Below are 6,040 nucleotides of genomic sequence, written 5' to 3' on the forward strand. Positions count from 1 at the left end.
AGACTACAGAGTTTGTGTGATTGTCTCTGGTTTAGACGTGACAGTCTAGTGTGCAGAGATGAGTGGGAGAGGGGAGTCTAGAGCTGTTTTCGAATACCCATACTAACATACTGTATACTACATAATGAGAAAATACTACATACTATTAGTTCATTTTAGTATACTGTAACCAACCAGCTCGTTGCTTTCTCTACCGGAAGTTGATGCTGTTGCTATGCAACCTCTTGCTAGCTAGTTAGCATAACAAATTACTTATTAGACATTGTTCGACTTTGGGTGCGTTATTCAATTCAATCTGGAGTGCTGGACGCTCAGACAGAGGAGTAGGGTTGATTTGAGCTTTCTGGTGCTGCTGGAAACAATTTAATTACGCTTTTTTCCCCCCGATGTTTACTGACACTGGTCATATTCAACGGGTGTTGAGCGCCTCGTAAATTCACTATTCTGCGCTCTGGTCTCTCAGGCGAGATGCTCTGAAATCGGAGTAGAGAGACAGAGAGAATTTACGAAAGCACAAGGACTATACCATTTAGCTGAGCTAAGAATGACGGGAATAATCAAGTCAATAAACGTTGAGTAGTTAGTTAGCCTGTAGTTAATATACTGACACGTTTGATGTATAAGTAGCCAACTACTGTAGCGTTAGGTAGGTAGCTAACATACCGGTACATACAGCTGTAATGATATGCTATGTGGTTCGTAAGGACAGCGTAGCTAGCAAATTATCAGCCAACATTACGTGTAAGGTAACTTATTTGAAAAGTAATTACTTTCTTACATTGCTCAACATTTTCTTAACATTTGTCATAATTAGTTAAAGCAATGAATTTGTATCCGCTGTCGTTGGACTTCAGCAACATACTTTCCGCTATTTTCTTAAACTCTGAAAACTATGTGAAGCCCCGCCCATTTCCGGAAGAATTGCATTATGGGCCCAAAGTACGGAATTAGTGTGCTCTGCTTGTAAACTTCATATTTTGGCGAATAGGAACGAGATCCGGGAACTTTTGGCATACTAAACTATATCATACTATGACCAATAAGCATACTATATGCTTAAAATCTCGTCACAAATAGTACGGTTAGTGTGGTTAGTATGAGTATTAGGAAACGGACTACCAACTGTAATGACACCCTATTGGAGGAGATTGTAAACGTGTATTGTATATATATTGTAAACGTGTATTGTGATGTTATTGGAATGTACTTACTGTATTTGCATAATCACTGTGAATGTGTCTGGGAAACTGGCTCTGAGAATTTGGCATTCAACTTAAAACCACAGAAATGTATTTTGTGAATATATTGTACAGTGTTGGCCTGTTAGAGGTTCATGAGAGAGGCTGAATATCAACACAACCATCTCAGTCTATCAGCAGTTTTCTCAGTGAGAGCCTCATGTCTGGAACACATTGACCATTGACAGACATAAAGAGCTGTGTAACCTGTCACCCCTTTACCAATGACTTGAGAGTGGCTGAAGGACAAATAAGGAGCTGTTCAACCTACGTTGATCTACCTGTCCAGGGACTACAGTTAAACTAGCTAGCTGGCTAAATCTGTCACATTTACAGAAATGATGATTGATGTGAAGTATCTCTGTCAAATACATTCTCAATAAATGACAGGAAAAGGAATGGAATGTATTTGTCTGTGCATGTCTATCTCTGAATGTGTGACTGTGTCTTTGATGAATGTGATTAGTTCAATGTAACTTCACATTATAAATAGTCTATTTTTAACTTCATATGCTATACATTATAATCAATATTTTTTTTGGGGGGGGGGTTTGCAGAATCATTGTCTGTCATTGGTTACCCATCCTATCGTGTTACCATAACAACACAGATATGACCGTCTTGCGTCCTTCTGCCGAACCTGGTTGTTGTCACACTGCCCTCTGCTGGTAGCACTGCAAAACATCACTCAATCAAATCCTGATATAAAATAATACAAAATGCACTTGTACCAGATAAATTCATATTCTATGGGCTGAATACTGGCATTAAGTGTATGAAAACGTTACATGACATAAATGTGAATATATAATATAAACGTATACATGTTGAACCAGCCCACTGTGTTGAAATAGGAAGTACATTTATAAGGAAGTGAAGGAAGAAATGGACAATATCAGTAGAAGAAAAATGGTTCTAAGGTTTGTACTGTACCGTTCTTTTACAATTGTATGTAGAAAAGTGGTTCGGAGAAGTTAGGCCGTCGCACAGAGAGGTAAGACATCCACAAAATTGAATTATTACAATACTGATTTCAACTTTCATGAATGATTATTTTAGGCTTCCTTTCATTGATGCTGATTCATATTGATCAGCCTAGTCAATATGAATCAATGTTATATTATAGTCTACAGGGCTATGAGGTAGGTAGGGTATGGGAGATTGACTGCACATGAACGTGATTATTGTCTTTGCGCTCTTTCACTTCGTGTATCACGTAAACTAGTTTATTTGAAAAATAAAAGTAATTCTCGTCAATATGGGCAAGAAAAAATGACGTGCGGCAACGGGTATTGAAACTAAATGAAGGGCTTATGTGAAAAGTTTATGCCGAGAACACAACAACTGGGAACAACTGGGACCTCCGAAAAATACGATGTCAGCTCTCTCTCGCGAAAGAGAACCGTTCAAATCGACTTTTCCCAGTCAGATTTAGTTTTTTTACCGAGATCCCTGTGGTTTTGAATGCGACATTAAGTTGATAAACTCAGAAAGGTGGTATTCTGCTTTGCTCACTAGTTAGCACATCCACAAAGTCAGAAGGTCCGCCTACCCGACCAATCAGATGAGGGAGTGTGATGACGTTATAGCCTACCCGACCAATCAGATGAGGGAGTGTGATGACGCATTAGCTTACCCGACCAATCATATGGTTGCGGGAAACGCTGCCATCTCCAAATGGTAAATCTCGAGTTCAAGTTTTGAGAACCAAATAACGAAATACATTCAGGAACAAGAACTGGCAACGTCACTAAAATTCATAAATCAGGAAAATACAAAAGTTTTGGCCAAAGAATTAAGTGGGCTTTTTTCTTTTTTTCGATAACTAGTATTTAAATGATTTGATCAACTGTTTGTTTTTTACGCACTACAAAGCCTTGACAAGAATGACGCGCTCGGCCCACTATTTATTGTTTCTGCAGTAAGGATTCACCCTCTTTAGAGAATTATTGTGTAACTTATCTGCAGGTAATCGTTGTTTTGAGCTCAAAAAGCACCTCGTAGCTGTATGTAAACCAGGGAGCGAGATGAACGGCTCTTTCACCGATGCAATTCGGTTACCGACGTTCACCAAAAAGATCCGTTCAAAAACACCCTGTCGTTATCGAACGACCCATCACTAGTTGAAACAGGAAATATTTGTTTAAGGAAGTAGAGGAAGTAACGGACGTTATCGTCGAAGAAAAATGTTTCAGACGTTTGTAGCTTTCTTTTACAATGTAATGTAGAAAAGTATTTTTGAGAAGTTAGTTCATCATAAAGAGAGAGGTGATTTAGGGGTTAAGACATCCGCCAAGTTAATACAATATTGATTTAAACGTTCAATAATTATTTTAGGCTTATTTACATTGGTATTGATTCATAGTGATTAAGCTAATCAATAAGATCCAATGTGATGTGAGAAAGGCTACAGGGCTATGAGGTATGGTATTATTGTTGTCGGTGAATGACAGCACATTAAGGTGATTATTATCTGAGGAAACTGGCTCACTTTCACTTCCTGAAAGAAGACGTGCATCGGAATTATGTAAAGCTGTCATTAAATCAAATAGTCTGTGTCGTCAAGTAAATGTGACGTTCAACAATGTGCATATAAACTATTTAAATGTTGTGCTAAATCACATATTAAGTTAAAAGCTTTCTGGAGACAGATCAGGAAGGCGGTGGTCCGTTTGGCGAACTGCAGATGCGCTCGATATAACGTCCCCGGCTCATCTATGCGCGTTTTGATCCACGGGTTGAATCATCAGCACAACTTTTCTCAGAATGAAAACCCCGGTGCGCCGGGCGAGATAAACTGATCGCACCTCAAGTGAACTCAAGCAGTGCATGGGTCTATTCACTAAACCAGGGATGGGCAACTGGTGGCCCGCAACCAAGAATAAAAAACATTGTTTTGGAACTCAGTCTGGATCTCAACTTCCTGTTGACCGTTAGAATAATAGAAAACACACGGTGCAGTGTGTAAATGTGGTTGAGCATCAGCAGTCAGTCTATTAGCCCATGTTAGCTACATGTTTTTAGATTGGTAAATTAGTCTAGCGGCTGAACTTGTAGTAAGCATGGTTGAATTACCAACCGGGGTGTGTCCCATTGATCATCAGTTATTGTCACGGCTTCCTTCTGTTGAAGGAGAGGCGGACCAAAACGCAGCGTGGTTATTGTGATACATCTTTAATTAATATGATAAATTAACAATATACAAAACAAGAAATGTGGAAAAACCGAAAACAGCCCTATCTGGTGTAACAAAGACAGGAACAATCACCCACAAAACCCAACACAAAACAGGCTACCTAAATATGGCTCCCAATCAGAGACAATGACTAACACCTGCCTCTGATTGAGAACCATATCAGGTCCAAACACAGAAACAGACAAACTAGACACAGAACATAGAATGCCCACTCAGATCACACCCTGACCAACCAAAACATGGAACATACAAAGCAAACTATGGTCAGGGTGTGACAGTTATCATTTAAATCATTAATTATTATTATTATTATTAATTAATTATTATTATCATTAAAAATGGGTAAATGTTGATTCCAAAACAAAAATAAAATAAAACCGTCATAATTAATGTTCAGTTTATTTTTTTTCCTTCTATAAAAACTGTTAAAACTCATAGGAAACTCAACTCATAGGAATCCCCACCCAGTTGACTACTTTAAAATGGTTGTAGGCCTCAAAAGCACAGTCCGTTCTAAAACAGATTATATCCATGATGAGTCCTCCATCTCTATGGCAACAGGCACAACTCCAATATAAAGTCGTTTTTTCCCCTCATAACAACCTAACCATTACGAAACTTCTATTAGATCAAATAACGTAGCAATTTAGTAATTCCATTTTTTGTTGACAAATGTCAGCTAATAAGGATCCAAGTCAAATCAAATGAATAACATAGTGGACTGTGTATGTTTAATAACATAGTGGACTGTGTATGTTTAATAACATAGTGGACTGCGTATGTAACATAGTGGACTATGTATGTTTAATAACATAGTGGACTGTGTATGTTTAATAACATAGTGGACTGTGTATGTTTAATAACATAGTGGACTGTGTATGTTTAATAACATAGTGGACTGTGTATGTTTAATAACATAGTGGACTGTGTATGTTTAATAACATAGTGGACTGTGTATGTAACATAGTGGACTGTGTATGTAACATAGTGGACTGTGTATGTTTAATAACATAGTGGACTGTGTATGTTTAATAACATAGTGGACTGTGTATGTTTAATAACATAGTGGACTGTGTATGTAACATAGTGGACTGTGTATGTTTAATAACATAGTGGACTGTGTATGTTTAATAACATAGTGGACTGTGTATGTTTAATAACATAGTGGACTGTGTATGTTTAATAACATAGTGGACTGTGTATGTTTAATAACATAGTGGACTGTGTATGTTTAATAACATAGTGGACTGTGTATGTAACATAGTGGACTGTGTATGTAACATAGTGGACTGTGTATGTTTAATAACATAGTGGACTGTGTATGTTTAATAACATAGTGGACTGTGTATGTTTAATAACATAGTGGACTGTGTATGTTTAATAACATAGTGGACTGTGTATGTTTAATAACATAGTGGACTGTGTATGTTTAATAACATAGTGGACTGTGTATGTTTAATAACATAGTGGACTGTGTATGTCTAATAACATAGTGGACTGTGTATCTTTAATAACATAGTGGACTGTGTATGTTTAATAACATAGTGGACTGTGTATGTTTAATAACATAGTGGACTGTGTATCTTTAATAACATAGTGGACTGTG

Source organism: Oncorhynchus kisutch, unplaced genomic scaffold, assembly GCF_002021735.2.
Source record: "Oncorhynchus kisutch isolate 150728-3 unplaced genomic scaffold, Okis_V2 scaffold3549, whole genome shotgun sequence".
Lineage (NCBI taxonomy): Eukaryota > Metazoa > Chordata > Actinopteri > Salmoniformes > Salmonidae > Oncorhynchus > Oncorhynchus kisutch.